Consider the following 18866-nt stretch of genomic DNA (forward strand, 5'->3'; position numbering starts at 1 on the left):
CATCTTAAATCCTCCCTTTCCCACCACCACCAAATGCAAGCTGGGGAGCCCCTCTTCTTTACTGCCTCGGAAAACCACACTGTCCTCCCGCACCCCATGGATCCTGCTTGAGCCCAGGCACTCATCACTTCTTCGCTGGGGTATGACCACTCCCCTGGCCTTCCTATCTTCCCATCTATGCCCAACGTGGATGCCAAGGGGATCTGTCCTAAATGCAAGTTAGCCATGCCTGCCTTCCCTCCCCTGGCTTGCCTGAAATCTTTCAGGAAGCTCAGAGCTTTTAAGACAACATTTTGAGAACACAGGACCTTTTGCAATTTTACGTCTTCTGTTTTCTGGAGTCCCCAAATTCAGTTCAGGCTTCATGGCTTCTGGCAAACTTGCTTTGACCTCATCTTTCCTATGCATTCTGTGCCTAGCTAGCAAATTCTTAGCTGACATTACGTTGATCATGAACTTTGTTGCCTGTGAGTTCCCAGAGGGCAGGCCAAGTCTGACTTGGCTTTGCTGCAAAGTGTAGCACATGATGGACATTCAATAAAGTTTTGATAGAGAGAAAAGCAAAATCTCAGACTTCTCAGCTTATGATGTCCCAGTGAAGAGCTTAAATGTGTGTGCGGTGTGGAGAGAGATAGGCAGCCCCACAGTGAGCCCCAAAAGCCCAAGGAAGCCGTAGTGTGGCCAAGCAACTTTTCAGGCAAAGACAGTCAGCAGGAGGGTGCAGCCTTCCTCCTGATAGGGGAAGTTGTAATTTTTATTATTCTACCTCCCTGGGACTCTATTCAAGGAGGCTACTGCCAGGGAAAGGGAAGGTGGGCCTGTGGGGAGGGTCTGTTTTGCCATGAACATTCTCAGGAGGGTGGTTGAACAGCATAAAAATGCCACAGATATGTTGATTGAGCATACAAAATGGATGGCTCTGCCTCAGGACAGAGGGCATATTTTGTATGCCGAGACCTTTCCTTCTGCCTCATCATGCTTGACTTAATGACACTCTGGTCCCCATCTGGCTCACCTTCTCAGCACTGATGGGCCAGGTATGGTGGTGTGGCAGTTGAGGGGGATGAATGGTTTAGAGCCTTCTTCAGTCAGGCCACCAGTCCTTGTGGGGCTTTGCCACTGTGTCGCTCCTCAAATTCCACTGACCTGTGACCAGACACAGTCCAGGCAGGCCAGATTCTTTCCTACCCACTGGGCATTCCAGGTATAGATGATGTCACTGAGAGGGCAGCCAAGCAGGAGGTAGCACCTGGTGCCCAAGTCTAGCCCAACAGGCCAACTCCTGTTGACAAGGGAAGTTGGTGTCTAATTCACTGTGACCGAACGGAACTCTTGCCAAGTCTCTTTTCAGAAAGGGGGAAGCCACTTCAGAATAAAAATACAGCTGGCTCTACAAAATATGGCATGCCTGGCATGAATGGCACAGGTGACAAGCTCGCAAAAGCTCTATGAACAATGACTTTCCAGAGTATAGAAACCAAAGGGAAAGACAGCAGAGCACTTAGCTGGCTTATACCCGTGCTGGTATAACTGGTCCATGAAAAACTATTCAACAACCGTGTTAGGAATCAAATTGAAATGAATATCAATGAAGAACCATCTTTTGCCCCGATACATTAACGAAAATTAACATTTCCATTGCAATTCCCAATGCTGGGAAGGATATGGTAAAACTGCTATCTTCTCAGATTGCTCTTGACAGTATGCATTTGTACAGTCTCCCAGGGAGAGCAATTCATCATGATGTGTTAAGAATTGCAAGAGAGTTCTTAACCCTCTCTACAAAAAAAAAAAAAAATCCAAAATATGAAGGAAAGTATCACTTGAGTGTTGTCATTTTGATAGGTGTATGCAGTGCTAAAATTACAGTTCATTATAAATGTTTTAATGTTGTGTTATGCATGTAAATGATGACTATTGTTCATGTAGCAACATGGAGATACGCTTTTGACAAGAGCAGGGTACAACATTGTGTGCATATAGCCATGACAACCTTCACAAGAAAGAGAAGCCCAGTCAAACCCACCAAAATGATAAGTGTGGCTGTATTTGGGTGTGGGGGTGAGTGGGTGTTACTTTTTTTTCAAATTTAGTGTAATATGATATTACAATAAAAACCTCTTCTTGAGGCTTGAGGATGCCAAGCAGAGATGTAAGGCGCAAGTGAGAATACTTCCCAGGTAGCAGGGGGGAGCCAGCTGGGACTGGACTTCGCTTTATTTTGGACAGGGCAAGGGTGGAAGCTGGACATGGAAGCAAAGGGCCCTTACTCCGCAGCATGGAAGAGACAAGTTAATCCTTTTTTTTTTTTTTTGAAATAGAGTTTCACTCTTGTCACCCAAGCTTGAGTGCAGTGGTGCGATCTTGGTTCACCGCAACCTCTGCCTCCCAGGTTCAAGTGGTTCTTCTGCCTCAGCCTCCTGGGTAGCTCGGATTACAGGCATGCGCCACCATACTCAGCTAATTTTTGTGTTTTTACACAACAGGGTTTCACCATGTTGGTCAGGCTGGTCTTGAACTCCTGACCTCAGGTGATCTGCCCACCTCGGCCTCCGAAAGTGCTGGAATTACAGGCATAAGCCACCGTGCCCGGCCAGAAGAGCCAAGCTAATCTTAATAGGGAGAAATTTGGAAACCTCATAGAGGGCTCTTTGGGAAGCCTTCGGGCTCTAAAATGAGCAATCTCTAAAGAGTCTGTCAGGGCCCATGAGGACTCCAGGGGGACTTGAGAAGAAGTAACATCAACTCTGGAGGCTCCAAGGTGCTGAGGAGGAAGGAGGCCAAGGAACAAGATGGGGGCTAGGGGAGTGGCTTAAAGGCTCCCACGGACAGATGATAGTCACAGTGCTTGGGCTTGGAGGAACTGGAAAACAGATTCTGGTCTTCCAGCGGAGAGAGGTAGAGTGTGGCTCTGGGAATGTGTTCATGATTTTGTCCTCAGAGAGCAAGCTTGAGTTGAAAGAGTCACTGGGACAGGCATATTGAGTACACACGTGGCACAGAGCTACACATCTGGATTTCATTTAGTAAGAGCTAGCTGAAAAATGGATGGATGAACAAGTGGATGCATGAGGCTTTATGCCAAGCGTTGGGGTGCAATAACATGGTCTCAGTTGGCTCCAACACTGTCCAATCATAATTCTCTGTTCATCATGAGTCACTGCAACTAGCTCTTAGAAATATTGAGATCCGTTTTCTTAAAAAATTCCTGCTGAGAACATTTGTCGATCAACCAGAAGGCTTGTACGAAGATACCGTGAGCTTCTTACAGTGAAGCCTTATAGGATAAAAAAAGAAGCCCAAGACAGAGTTCTGTTCTACAAAGGGCACGCATCTATTCCCCTATCCCCACACAAGTTTCTCCTCCTTGAGTTTTGTCTAATATTCTGTTAGGGCCAATGCTACAAAATCAGGGGCATTATATGTGAAATGAGCACAATGAATAATTGGTGAGGACAACAGAGAAGAGTCAATTTGCGATGCGAGAAACGAACCTGACTGTAAATCAGGTGAAGGCAAATATCTTCTAGAGTTAAAAGCAGACAAGAAAATATGCAAAATTAAGGGGAAACCACTTCATCTTCATGACGTGTGCACCACACTCTCATTTGCACTGGGAGTGACGTGAACTCACCAGTTTATTTGCAAATGGACAAAGAGGAACCTGAAACACTTTCATTACCTTAAAAGAGAAATTTGCCGGCTAAAAAGAATGCTCCCCTGAAAGCTCATAATCTTAGTCAGCCTCTTCTATGTTCCCCAGGCCACTGCTTTGCTGAGTCATTCTACTATGCGGCCCCTCAGACACAAAGCCCGGCGGCCACCTGCCCACAGAGGCACAGAGGGCCAGCCAACTGCAAGCTCGGAACTTCAGGATCTTGCTTTTCGGGTTATTTTCACTACTGTAATTTTTTTGTCCTTAGATAAAAGGATAATAATTGTGTAAAATTATGTCCTTAGGTTAAAAAGATCATGCCAGATGTTAAAATATGGATAAAATTGGCATGATCTTGGAATCTGAACAGAAAAGAAGCTGCGTTTAGCTGTTTTCAACTATTTTTAGCTTTTCTGTCTAAACAGCTATTTATTCTGTTTCACAAACTCTCTTAGAGGAATATTTAGGCAAAAAAGAAGAAAAAGAAGTTGCATAATAATAGGTCTAATATAATCCCAGTTCTAGTCACGCATGAAAATTCTGAATGGTTTACAAAACCATTGAGAGTGGTGATATAAGGGCTGTGACTATAGAGGAATCTCATTTTCTAAATTTTGTTTTTCTCCAATGTGTGAGAACTAGGATTACAGTATACCTATTATTCTGCAAAATGAATCATTAGTTTTTATGTATTACTCTTGCAATTAAAACTAACAAACACTGGATTTGAGAGATGACCAGGCACTAGGATACACTTTGCGTGGGAAGTTTTCCTAGTGGAGAAATATCTTCTTAGTTAAAGTGTTTATACTCCCTTCTATAATCATTTAGTCTCATTTCCTTCTTGTTTTGGTTTTTCCTACAGATGAAGAAAGTGGTCAGCATCTTCTCGAGATCAGAAAAACTGCATTTGTTTTCCCTTTTTATTGTGAAGTTTCAAACATATACAAGTTAGCAGAAATTATTAAATGATTGCCTCTTGGCCTTTTGGCTAAGATCAAGGGTAAAAAATTATTAAATGAGCAATTAAAACCACTTTTGAAACAGAATAAAAAATAAAAAAACTAAGTAAAGGAATATAAGATATTGAATAAATAATGAGCTAGAAATTATAAACCTAAAAAAATACAATAACTGAAATACTCAACAGATAGCCTCAAAAGTAGTTTGGAGCAACAACGAGTGAATCCTCAAACTTAAAGACAGATAATTAGAAATTACTCAGTGTAAACAATATAGAGAAAACAGGCTAGAAAAAAAATAAATGATTTGAGAGATCTATGGATGATTACAAAGAATCTAGCTTTTGTATCATCAGGGTCCTAGAAGTAAGGAGAAAAACTGTTCAACTGAAAAAAATAATCAAATAAATAATGGCTAAAATTTCCCCAAATTTGACAAAAGATATTAAACCCACTGATTCAAAAAGAATAAAGTAGAACAAATCCCAAATAGGATAAATCCAAAGAAATCCATACCAGGACAAATCATATTCAAATTTCTGAAAATTAAAGATGGAAAAAGGTCTTAAGAGAGGTTAAGGAGAAACAATACATTACTTGTAAAATGTAAGCCAGAAAGAAGTGGCACAGCATTTTATAAGTAGTGATAAAAAAAAAAATGTCAATTCTGAATGCTCTATTAGTAAGACCGTTCTTGGTATATCAGTTTAATTCTGATGCTTGCTCTGTGTCTTCAAGCTATTTTTTTTTTTTTTTTTTGTATTTTAGCATGCCTTGCAATTGTTTTTTAATAGCCAAGTATGAGATACTGGATAAAAGGAACTGCAGAAAGTAGGTCTTTAGTAATGTGCTAGTGAGGTGTTGATGGCAGCAGCGCTGCCATCATGCCAGCTGCAGCAGGGAGGCATGGCTGGGGCTTCACACTCCTAGGAGCCTGGAAGCCAGGACAAGCTGGAGACCCGCCCTTCTGAGTTGGGGCAGCAGCTCCCCAGGTGCCGATGCAGCCGCCCAAACTACGGTTGTCCACCCAGGCCTCCCATTTTATGGAGCAGGAAGCATCCCTGCCCTCCTGGGTGCAGCTGCGGCTGCAGACCCAGGCCTCCTGCTCCATGGAGCAGGCAGGAATCCTGCCTTCCTGAGTAAGGCTGCAGCCACTCAAGCTGTGGCTGCGGATCAGAGCCTCCCTGTGCTCTTGCAGGTGCCAGGAGCAGGGAGGATCCCTGGCCGTTCTGGTGCAGGTGCAACCACCAGATCCACAGGTGCAGACATGGGCCTCTGCTACACCAAGCCAGCAGAAGCCAAGGACAAGCAGGAACACCCCTTCTGAGTTGGCAGGGCGGGAGCTCCGGGTGCAGCTGCAGCCACCTTCCCTGGTGCAAGACCCAGGTATCTCTGCAACCTACACCCTTAGGATCCAAGGAAGACCCCCCGACCCCAGTACCCGCAAGCCCACGGGTGCCTTCTCCAGCTGCCTGGCCTCTCACTGCTCCCAGCACAGGCTCCCATATCACAGCAGGGTTGGAGCCAAGCTTGGGTGCTATCACAGTGTGGCACAGTCTGCACACACTAGGATCAGTGCTGGCAAGCCAGTGCCCTGCTGCCCCAGCCCCCTCCAGAATTTGGGTACCAATGAGAGTAGCAGGGGAAGCAGAGGGGAGCTCTGAGGACTGCTCAGTGCTGGCCTGCAGGTGCCTCTTGGTGCCCACAGCCAGGGGGCCAGGGACAGCAGAAGGCGGACAGGCTCCTGGGTGGAAGTGGATGGGTTGTCAGTAAGATCCCACCTTCAGGCAAGGGAGGGCCTGAAGGCTGGGGTCAGGCTGCCAGACCAGCAGAATGGAGTGGGGACTTGTGGTGCCTTTTCTGGACCGCCCATGGCCCTCCATGAACCAATTGACAGGCACTTCCTCCCTCTGAGGTCCAGAAAAGCCCCAGGCTCAGTCAGAGCAGGGCAGAGGACATAAGATGGAGGGCAGATGGCCCACTGCAGAGAGGAGCTACCCTCTCTTCTGAGAACTTCAGAGACCTGCAGAGACATAGGGACTACCAGCTTCAGAGAGAAGCAGCTTTCTCCAGGGCCTCCTTTCTGGTGAGAGCAGCAGATGTCAGGATGATGACTAGTAGTAGAGAGGTGCTACCCTCTCCAGGGCCTCCTCTCTGCTTGAGAGCTGAGCACTCAATGGGAAGATCTGCTTACAGAGAAGATGATCTGCCTACAGAGAGGAGCTACCCACTGAGGGTTTCCTCTGAGCTGTTCTAACCCTTAGTAAAGCTCTTCTTTGTCTTGTTTACCCTTCACTTGTTTGCATACCTCATTCTTCTAGATGCAAGACAAGAACTAAGGCAAAGATGCCACCAGCCACAGAGGTTTCTGGCCAGAAAATCAACACCCCAAAGATCCTATAACAGTGTGGGAAGGAGCAAAGTGTTCTATAGTTTTGTATCTCAGTCTTTTAGTGAGCCCTTGTCTCTAAACTGTGAACTTCAAACAGTGCTTCTCAATCCCCTAACATTCCCCTTAGGTGGGACAAAATGTCTAGAATGAACTGAAGTTGAGTATTTCTCTTCCCCTATGTAGAAGGCTAAGGCATGCTGGAGTATGCTATTTCCTTTCTTCCAGGTTGGTTAGGTCTGATAAAATCCCAATAGTTTAAGCTCTGGTAAAGTAATTTATCTTGAGGCCAGGCCTTTTTGACTAGAAGAGAATGCTCTGACTTACTTCAAATAGTTGCTCCTCCCTCTCCTCACCAGAAGTACAAGATTTTTTTTTTTTTTTTCTGATATTTACTGTGAGAACCTAGTTGAACTCCTGAAACCAGAACTCCCAAAAGTGTGGGGCCCTCCTTTGAATGGGTCCTACTGGAGTGTTTAACTCTCATACTTGTTTACTCTGAATGCCCAGCAATTCATCAATTACAGTTCAGGTTTTTCTACCCCATACTGGTTCCCACAAAGGTTTCTACTCATGGGTTTCTGCTCCAGTAAGTTGTGATTTTAAGTATTTTCTTGTCAATCTTTCCAATTTAAGGGACAGTGAACCTCACTTCTCTGATGGCTCTAAGAAGAATTATTAATTAATCAGTTTGTTCAGGCTTTTATTTGTTGTTAGGATGTAGTGACAACTTCCAAGCTCCTTACACACTGGATTGCAAACCAGAAGTCAAACTATTCTTTAGAAATGAAGGAGAAGTAAAGTCATTTTTTTTTTTTTTTTTTTTATACTTTAAGTTCTAGGGTACATGTGCATAACGTGCAGGCTTGTTACATATGTATACTTGTGCCATGTTGGTGTGCTGCACCCATCAACTCGTCAGCACCCATCAATTCATCATTTATATCAGGTATAACTCCCAATGCAATCCCTCCCCCCTCCCCGCTTCCCATGATAGGCCCCGGTGTGTGATGTTCCCCTTCCCGAGTCCAAGTGATCTCATAGTTTAGTTCCCACCTATGAGTGAGAACATGCGGTGTTTGGTTTTCTGTTCTTGTGATAGTTTGCTAAGAATGATGGTTTCCAGCTGCATCCATGTCCCTACAAAGGACGCAAACTCATCCTTTTTTATGGCTGCATAGTATTCCATGGTGTATATGTGCCACATTTTCTTAATCCAGTCTGTCACAGATGGACATTTGGGTTGATTCCAAGTCTTTGCTGTTGTGAATAGTGCCGCAATAAACATACGTGTGCATGTGTCTTTATAGCAGCATGATTTATAATCCTTTGGGTATATACCCAGTAGTGGGATGGCTGGGTCATATGATACATCTAGTTCTAGATCCTTGAGGAATTGCCATACTGTTTTCCATAATGGTTGAACTAGTTTACAATCCCACCAACAGTGTAAAAGTGACCCTATTTCTCCACATCCTCTCCAACACCTGTTGTTTCCTGACTTTTTAATGATTGCCATTCTAACTGGTGTGAGATGGTATCTCATTGTGGTTTTGATTTGCATTTCTCTGATGGTGAGTGATGATGAGCATTTTTTCATGTGTCTGTTGGCTGTATGAATGTCTTCTTTTGAGCAATGTCTGTTCATATCCTTTCCCCACTTTTTGACGGGGTTGTTTGTTTTTTTCTTGTATATTTGTTTGAGTTCTTTGTAGATTCTGGATATTAGCCCTTTGTCAGATGAGTAGATTGCAAAAATTTTCTCCCATTCTGTAGGTTGCCTGTTCACTCTGATGGTAGTTTCTTTTGCTGTGCAGAAGCTCTTTAGTTTAATTAGATCCCTTTTGTCAATTTTGGCTTTTGCTGCCGTTGCTTTTGGTGTTTTAGACATGAAGTCCTTGCCCATGCTTCTGCAACCTCTGCTGCTGATACCCAGGCAAACAGGGTCATTTTCAGATGACAGGAAACTAGAAGAATATGTCACCAGAAGACTTGCCCTTAAGGAATGACTAAAACAAGTGCTCAAAACAGAAAGGAAATAATAACAAAAGACTTCAGGACCTCAGGAAGAAAGAAAGAAAAGTGGATATGACCATAAAATATAGTGGCTTGTTTAAACAAAAGTAGTAACAATGTAGCATTATGTTAACATATATGTAAGTAAAATGAATGAAAACAATAATATAAAGGGCAGAGGGGGAGAAATGGAAGTGTACTGTTGTAAGCTTCTTATGCTATATGCGAACTGGTATAATATCATTTGAAGGTAGGCTATAATAAGTTAAAAATGTGTTCTGTTAACCCTAAGAACTATGAAAATAACACAATAACAAAGAGTTATAGCAAATAAGACAACAAAAGAGATAAAGTTGTATCATAAAAATAGTCTGAAAAAAGTCAGAGGAAAAAGAGCAAAAACATATGGGATAAATTGAAGAAAAAACAGTAAGATGACAGGAATTAAACCTAACCACATCAATCATTACATTAAATGTAAATGGCCTAAACAACACCAGTAAAAGCAATTTGTCAAGTCAGATTTTTAAAAATGCTAATCCAACTATGTGCTTTTTATCAACAAAAAAAATGCACTTTAAAAGTAAAGACATTAACTATCTTAAAGAAAAGGATGGGAAAAAGATACAATGTAAACACTAACAAAGAATCTAGATTGGCTACATTAATATAAAAGTGGATTTCAAGCAAAGAATATTGTAGAGAATAAAGAAGAACATTTAAAAATGTTAAAGGGATCAATTTGTCAAGACCATAATAATCCTAAAGGTTTATGCACCTAATAACAGAACTCCAAAGTACATAAAACAGAAATTGATAAAACTATAAGGAGAAATTAACAAATACAGAAACATATTAGATATTTTAATACCTCTCTCTCTAGAAAATTGATAGAATGAGTAAACAAAAAGATCACCAAGGATATAGATGACTTGAACAGCACTACTAATAAAATGTACCTACTTGTCATTTATAGAACATGTTGCGCAGAAATAGCAGAATACACATTGTTTACAAGAGCACGTGAAACATTTTTCAAGGTATATTCTATATTCTGAGCCATAAATAATGCATAATATATTTAAAAGGATTCAAGTTAAACAAAGTATGTTTTCTGAACAATCTGGAATTAAAATAGAAATCATTAGCAGAAATCTATCTGGAAAATTCCCAAAGGTTTGGAAACAAAGTAACGTATTTGTCAATAATCAGGAGTAAAATAAGAAATCAAAAGGAAAATTAGAAAATATCTTGAAAAATAATCAAATGAGAACACAATATGTCAGCACTAGTGGAATGCCACTTCAGCCGTATGTAGAAGGAAATACATAGCACTGGATTTCTACTTTAGAAAAAAGAAAAGATCTCAAGCCAATTACCTCATCTTCCACTTTAAAAATTAGAAAAGAAGAACAAATTGAGCCAAAGCAAGCATTAAAAGGAAAATAATAAAGATCAGAATGAAAAATCAATAAAATAGAAGACAGAAAACAATAGAAAAAAATCAATAAAACCAAAAGCTAGTTCTTTGAATAGATCAATAAAATTTAAAAACCTCTAGGTACATTGATTTAAGAAATTACTTACGACACAAATTAATCAATATTAGGAATTATAGAGGTGAGAGCACTCAGATTCTACAGATATTAAAAGGATAATAAGGAAGTATTATGAACTTTATGCCTATACATTTTTAAACTTAGATAAAATGGATAAATTCCTAGCGAGGCACAACCTACCAGAGCCCACTCAAAAAGAAATAAAGAACCTGGACAATCCTCTATTTATGGAATAAATTGAATGTTTAGTTTAAAATATATGCATGAAGAAAATTACAGGTTGACATGGCTTCACTAGTTAATTCTACCAAACATTAAGAGAAGAAAGAATAACAATCCTTACAAACGTTTTCTGAAAATTAAAGAGGTGAGAATAATTCCAAATTATTTTATGAACCTATTATTTCTCTGATTGTAAAGCGAAACAAAGAAAACTACAGATGAATAACTAACTCTCATGAACATAAATGCAACATTTCTAAAGAAATTTAGCAAGTCTAATCCAACAATATGTAAAAAGGATAAAATATGGTGAACAAGAGGGTTTATCCCAGGAATGCATTGATTGGTTTTGATATTCAAAACCCAATCAATGTAAATCACTAACAACTACAAATAAAAGCAATATGATCATCTAAATAGATGTAGAAAAAAAGTTTGAAAAAACCCAATACCCATTCCTGATTAAAAACTATTAGAAAACGAGGAATAGAAGAGCGTTTCTTCAACCAATTGAACAATTGAAGGGTAGCTATGAAAAACCTACAGCTAATATCATATTTCATGATAAAAGATGGAGTTTTCTTACACTAAATTCAAGAACCAGGGAAAAGTGTCTACGCTCACCACTCTATTTAACAGTGCTAGAAATACCAGCCAGCAAAAGAGACCAAGAAAAATAAATAAATGGCATAGACTGGAAAGATTCATAGTTGGCACAATTATGTATATACAAAATCCTCAGGAATGTACACTTTAAATACTAGAATTCAAAAGTAAGTTTAGTAACTGTATTTGTTAGTTTTCATGCTGCTGATAAAGACATACCTGAGACTGGACAATTGACAAAAGAAAGAGGTTTATTGGACTTGTAGTTCCACATGGCTGGGGAGGCCTCAAAATCATGGCAGAAGGCAAGGAGGAGCAAGTCCCATCTTACGTGGATGGCAACAGGCAAAGAGAGAGCTTGTGCAGAGAAACTCCCGTTTTTAAAACCATCAGATCTCGTGACACCCATTCACTGTCAGGAGAACAGCATGGAAAAGACCCACCTCCATGATTCAGTCGTCTCCCACAAGGTCCCTCCCACACCATGTGGGAATTATGGGAGCTACAAGATGAGATTTGTGTGGGGACACAGAGCCAAACCACATCAGCAACAGGTCAGAACACAGAGAAAATGTAAAATATCACTGTATTTCTATGTACTAGTAGTGAACTGTCAGATGTTAAAATTCAATTTCTTACAATGGCATCAAAAATATGAAGTACTGGCCAGGTGTGACAGCTCATGCCTGTAATCCCAATGCTTTGGAAGGCTGAGGTGGGTGGATCACTTTGAGGCCAGGAGTTCAAGACCATCCTGGGCAACATGGCAAAACCTCGTCTCTAATAGAAATACAAAAAATTAGCTGGACACGATGGCCTGTGCCTATAATCTCAGCTACTTGAGAGGCTGAGACACAAGAATTACTTGAACCCAGGAGGCAGAGTTTGCAGTGAGCTGAGATCACACCACTGCACTCCAGCCTGGGGAACAAACTGAGACTCTGTCTCAAAAACAAAAACAAAAACAAAACTTATGGGTAAATCTGACAAAATATGTGTAAGACCTATACACTAGAAATGACAAAACATTGCTGATATAAATTAAAGAAGACCTAAATAATCGGAGAGATATACTTTGTTTAAAGGTCAGAAGACTTGGTATTGCTAAAATGAGAACTCTTCCCAATGCAGTGCTAATCAAATTCTAGCAGGCTCTTTGTAGAAATTGAAAAGCAGATTTGAAATTCATATGGAAGTGCAAAAAAACCCAAAAGAGCCAATATAACTTTGAAAAAGAGAAAAGTTGAAGTTCTAAAACTATCTGCTTTCAACATTTATTATAAAGCTACAGGTGATCAAAATATTCTAGTACTAGCAGCAAGATAGAGGAAAAGATCAATGAACCAAATAGAAAGTCCAGAAACAGACACACACACTAAAAATTATGGACAACTGATTTTGGACAATAGTGCAAAAGCAATTCAATGAAGAAAGGATAGCCTTTTCAACAAACAGTCCTGGAAAAGGTAGATTCCTGTATGCAGAAACAGACAAAAACAATGAACTTGAATGCAGACGTGCATCATATAAAAAGAAGTGATTCAAATGGATTGCAGATCTCAATGTAAAATCTAAAACTATAAACCTTTAGAAGAAAACATAAAAGAAAATCTTAGTGACCTTGGGTTAGGCAGAGTTTTTAGGTATGACACCAAATACACAATCCATAAAAAATAAATTGATAAATTAGACTTTATCAAAATTTGAAATTTTCATTTTTTGAAAGATACCATGAAGAAATTGAAAAAACAAACCACAGATTGGGAGAAAATGTTTGCCAAGAATACATCTTATAATGCACTTATACTCAGAATATATGAAGAATTCTTAAAACTCAGTAACAAGAAAATAGCCCCATTAAAAATAAAATAGAGAAAGGATTTCAACAGACATTTCCCCAGAGAAGATATATGGATGGCAGTAAGCACGTGAAAAGATGTCAGCATCATTAGGGAAGTTCAAATTAAAACAACCATGTGATACCACTACATATATTTTAGAATTGCTAAAATTAAGAAGACTGACCATATGGGGTGAGGATATGGAGGAAATGAAATTCTCATACAATGCTATTGGTAACGCAAAATCAAACAACCACTTTGGAAAACAGATTAAAGTTTTGTAAAAAGTTAAACATGCACCTACCACAGGTCCCAGCCTCTCAATTCTACCAGAAAAGAAAGCAGATATCTATACAGAGACTTGTACACAAATGTTCGTGGTACCTTTATTGGTAAATAGCCCCAAACTGGAAACAACTAAAAAGTTCATCAACAGATGAATGGATAAACAAATTGTTGTATATCCATACAATGGACTGTTATTCAATAAAAAAGAGAAAAAAGAAAACAATAATAATAGATAATCATAACATGGATGAATTTCAAAAATAATTATATTGAGTAAAAGAAACCAGTCAAAAAAGACTATATACTGTTTATTCCATTTTAATAAAACTATAGAAAATGAAAATCTTTGGTGATATAAAACAAACTAGTAGTGAGGAGGAGAGGCCTGGGAGGGAAATTACAAAGGTATGTGAAGCAACTTTTGGGAGTGATAGAAATATTTACTATATTGATTGCTATGATGGTTTCATGGACATATACATATGCAAAAACATGTTCTACACTTCAAATATGTGGAATTTTTGTAGGTTACTTACATAGCAATAAGCCTGCTCAAAAAAGTAAGTCAAGCAATGGAGGGTACCAAGATTTTACTTGCATATGACTGTTCTCTATCTAGCCTGCAAACAGGTGCACACAAAAGCTACATCTTTAACTGGAGCTTGCCAGGCAACACCTCTGCAACATTATGCAAATCACTGTGAGAAAGAGACAATAATTATGTTAAAAACCACCAAAATATGTTTGTTTCCACACACTTTTTTTTAAATTCCCAGATCTGGGCTGTCTACAGTATGTGCCTGCCAGTTAACCTAACTTGGGGCTTTTCACTTTGGTTTAAAGAATCTGAAATTGAGCTCTGCCCAAGTTAAGTGCATGTGGTGATTCATGTGCATGGAAAGTACCTTGGGCTGACCACAAACTAGAGTTCCCTACAACTACATCAATGTCAAAACTAACCGCTGTCTCCTAGGTTGTTTGTTTAAAAAAAATCCCATGGTCTTCAATTTGATCATTTAAAAATAATCTACAAGGTATACTTCTTTTCTGTTCTTGTTATTTCCTAACTTTTAAGATTTCTATTTTTTCACCCTGTAGATCTTATTCTCACTAGGGAACAATTTCTACATTATGCTCAGGCTCCTCTGAGCTATGAAGAGGCCCAGATTTAAGGGCTGTTCTTGACACCCTAAATGTGCCAGGACAAGTCGTTAAGGTGGTCCTGCCAGGACACAGTCATCAAAAACAGCAATCTGCTTCTTGCCAGAAAGTCTTGTGCCTCTGCAGACCCTTTTCCAGAATGAACCACACCATGCTGAGGTAGGGTAGAAGGGACAGGACACCAATAGGCCTGGGTGTTCTAGGACAATAGGCCTAGAACTTCTCATCAGCTCCTGTTTCTTTTCATATCTAGAAACGGAGAAAGAGACCACCTACTGCATTTCTGTCCCTTGCTGAAAAGGACACTCTGTCAGAGAATCTTCTAGCAAACTTCAAAGAGCAAAATCACCCTTTGTTATGGATAAAGTCCAGAGAGCTTCAGCAGCTAACATTCCCTGGACAGGGTACAGCAAGGATCTGAACCTCGGCCAGTCTGGCCAGAATACTCACAAGCTTTCCTTAACTCAGTGGGCTATCTCCCCAGGACTAGGTCACTACTGCTTTATAATCACCTTTGTAGCCACCAGTGGATTTTGCTCATCAGTATTTTCCAGGTAATTGATACTTTAGATGTTCAGCTGCAAGACATATGCAGTTTTCATTGACATCTTTTGGAGAAACTGACAAACCTGGACTTGACTTAATGCCTTTGGAACCTTCCAAGATGTTATATAACTCTAGATAGAAGGCTGGGCCTCCATGATGTCAGGAACGTTGCGTTCTTATTTCGCCATAGATAAACCCATTTGTCCACAAAGTCAAGGAGTCAGGCAGAGGCCCTTGCCATGAGGCTTTTTAGGATGGAGTAACACGCTTGGACTTTGCTCTATGACAGAGTTTTGCATAGGGAGTGATATGACCAGATCCCTCAAGAAGGAAAGCTTAGAGACCAGGCCAGAATCCACTGCAGTAGCCCAGTCAAGAGAGGATGGTGACTTGAACTTTAGTAGAGCCGTTAAAATGAAAGAAATTGACACATTCAGAAATGGTTTTAGAGGTAGAGTCAAACTGGACCTGATAAAGAACTAGAGAAACGGAGTGAGGATAAAGAGAAGAACCGTGACTGACTCGGAAGATTTCGTCTTGAGAAACTTGAGAACTCAAGACAGAGTGAAATAAAATCACGTGGGAAAAATCTCTCGCTTTGTTTTGGACAACTTTGAAGTGAAATGCCTGTTAAGTCTAAGTGTTGTAGGCCACGGCGTACACGAGTGTGGGCTAGGGATGGATACAGGCATTAGTTGTGAGCAAATAGAACTTAAAGCCAGGAGAGAAGAAGGGGTCACCAAGAGAGACAGTGTGGCATAGAGAAGAAAAGGGGTGGGAGATGACCCCTGGGCAGAAAAGTCCTTAGAACAGAGGCAACAGCCATGACCAAGAAGACTAAGAAAGAACATTCAGTACAGCAGAAGGAGAGGAAAGAGCACGTGGTGTTCTAGAAGCAAAGAGAATAAAGGGCTTCAGGAAGGAGCAGTCGAGTGTGTCAAATAAGATAAAGACAGACAAGTCCCCTGGATTGGGTAGGAATAAATAACAGCAGGCTGCCATAAAAATGGTTGCATCTACGCCATCTAAAAGAATATTGTTTATTCTCCATACATTTAATAAACACCTGCCATATGCCAGGTATCCTTTCAAGCACTGAAATGCAGAGATTCATAAAACATGGTCTCTGCTCTGGAGGAGCTGACAGTGGTGAGGAGGAAACAGGCAATAGCGAGTGTTCTCATTGCATTTTTGACCCCATTGATCTTGCAACAGCCCCATGCATCAGTTATTGCCATTATACCATTTTACCAATAAGGAAACTGTGACAGGGAGGGGTCAAGTACCTTGGGTATTTGACAGCAAAACCAAGGCTTGGTGGTAACATAAAACTTCCAAGTAGCAATTCACAAAGGTGACTTGGAAATGGAAATGACCAGAAATCTTTGCACTATGAGGACAAGTTCATCTGAAATACAGATGGACTTAGGATGACACTGATACCTTCTTGTCCAGGTGGTATAGCTCCAGACCAAATGTCTGCTGCCACCTACCCAAAAACTTGTTGGGTAAAAATGGCTACACCTACAGTCAAATAATTTTTGACAAAGGTGCCAAACAGTTAGATGGGAAAAAGGAAGTTCTTTTCAATAAATGTTGCTGGAGCAACTAGATATCCATATAGAAAAAAAATCGTGACCACCTACCTCACACCAAACACTAATATTAACTCGAGATGGATCATAAACCTAAGTCTGAAAACTAATAGTAAAGTTCTTCCAGAAGAGAACATGGGAGAATGTCTTCATGATGTCCAGGTAGGCAAAGATATTTTAAGACACAAAGATGCAATAAGCATAAGATTTGTAAAGAGGTGACTGAGGCTTTATCGAAATTAAAATTTATATTTGTTAAAAGACATCATGAATAAAGGGAAAAGGGCAGCCACAGGCCGGGAGAAACTCTTTACTATACATATACCTAAGTGAAGCTCAAATCCAGATTATGTGAAGAACTCCTTCATACTGATACCCAGGGTCTTGATTGCATGCCCCTAAATCAATTGATTCTTCCTTTTTGAAATGCATTCCCACAAGGATCCAGCCTTTGCGAAGCCATGCAAGTAGAGGCAGAAGTAGTTTCAGCTTTGGAAAGGACCACTCTGCTGAGGAGAGGGTCCCTGACCGGCCGAGAGAAGATGTTCTTGCAGTCAATGCTGATTCCAGGGGGATAAAGAATTTGGGGCCTGGGAATTTTTAAAAATGAAAGCCAGTTAATAGCTTTATTTTACTTTTAACATGACAGACAGAAGAACAACCAGCAGGACTCCAGCCTTACCCTGACATTTTTGTCAGGTATTTTAAGGTTCTCCAGAGAGTCAGAACCAAAAGATGTGTGGATATGCAGTCATGTGTTGCTTAACAACAGGGATACATTCTGTGAAATGTGTCCTTAGGCAATTTCATCATTGTGCAAACATCATAGGGTATATTTGCACACACCTAGATGGTATAGCCTACCACACACCTGGACTATGGGGTATAGCCTGTCACTCCCAGGCTTTGTACAGCATGCTACTATACTGAATACTGTAGGCAGTTATAACACAATGGTAGGTATATATGTCTATGTAGACATGTCTAACACAGAAAAGGTACAGTAACAATACAGTATAAAAAGTAAACATTGCACACTTGTACAGGGCACTTCCAGTCAATGGAGCTTGTAGAACTGGAAGTTGTTCTGGGTGAGTCCGTGAGTGACAGGGACATTACACTGTGCACTTAGGCTATGCTAAATTAAAAAAAATTTTTTTTTGAATAATAAGTTAGCCTTAGCTTACTCTAACTTTTTTACTTCATAAACTTTAAACTTCTTTTTAACATTTTAACTCTTTTGTAATAACACTTAGCTTAAAACAAAAACAAAAAATTTTGTAGAGCTTTGTAAAGCTCTACAAAAATATTGTCTTTGTCTATATCCCTATTCTATAAGCTTTTTTCTATTTAAAATTTTTTTCTTCTTAATTTTTAAACTTTTTTGTTGAAAATTAAGACACAAACACACATTAGCATAGGCCTACACAGGGTCAGGATCATCAGTAGCCGTATCTTCCACCTCCACATCTCGTCCCACTGGAAGGTCTTCAGGGATAATAACATGCACGGAGCTGTCATCTCCTATGATAGCAATGCCTTTTTCTGGAACACGGCCCGAAGGACCTGACTGAGGATCTTCTTGAGGAGGTGTCACTCTTTTCAGAAATATGTCCATAGCAGCTCGCTTGGTTCTTTCTTTTTTTCATCATAGATATGTTTGTAAGCAGATAATGCAACATGAACATTCCTCTCTATTAATAAAAACCTTTCAGTGGTCACTTTCAAACTTTTTAAAGAAAAAAAAGCTTTTTAAAGAAAAAGAAGCAAAAGCTTCTGCTAAATGCTTCACCGTGAATTTTCTCAGGGGTTTCTTCTTTTCTTCTCCTGCAGTTTCTTTTCTCTTACCTCTTCTTCAGCTATGGGTTCTGGTTCCAGTTCCAACAACTCATTTAGTCAGTTTCTCAGGAACCATTGTTTGCTGTCTCAACCACAGCCTTGTTGGGTAATATGTTGTCCTGTGACATTACGATGGCTATGAAATCACTAGGTGATAGGAATTTTGTTATATAATAATATATATTAT

General features: G+C 40.1%; 1 protein-coding gene across 3 annotated transcripts in view; it reads left to right on the forward strand.

Annotated features, from left to right (window-relative positions):
- Positions 1-16820, forward strand: part of LOC105519652 — a 294464-nt gene extending 277644 nt beyond the window's left edge. For 2 of the 3 annotated variants that reach the window (XR_001003010.1, XR_001003008.1), the window contains one exon: positions 14953-16820. The gene's annotated coding sequence lies outside the window, so the exon portion shown is untranslated. The remainder of the gene's footprint in view (positions 1-14952) is intronic. The other variant, XR_001003009.1, reaches the window with a different exon arrangement.
- The last annotated feature ends 2046 nt before the right edge of the window (positions 16821-18866 follow it).

Source organism: Colobus angolensis, unplaced genomic scaffold (assembly GCF_000951035.1).
Source record: "Colobus angolensis palliatus isolate OR3802 unplaced genomic scaffold, Cang.pa_1.0 Scaffold356, whole genome shotgun sequence".
Taxonomy (NCBI): Eukaryota; Metazoa; Chordata; class Mammalia; order Primates; family Cercopithecidae; genus Colobus; species Colobus angolensis.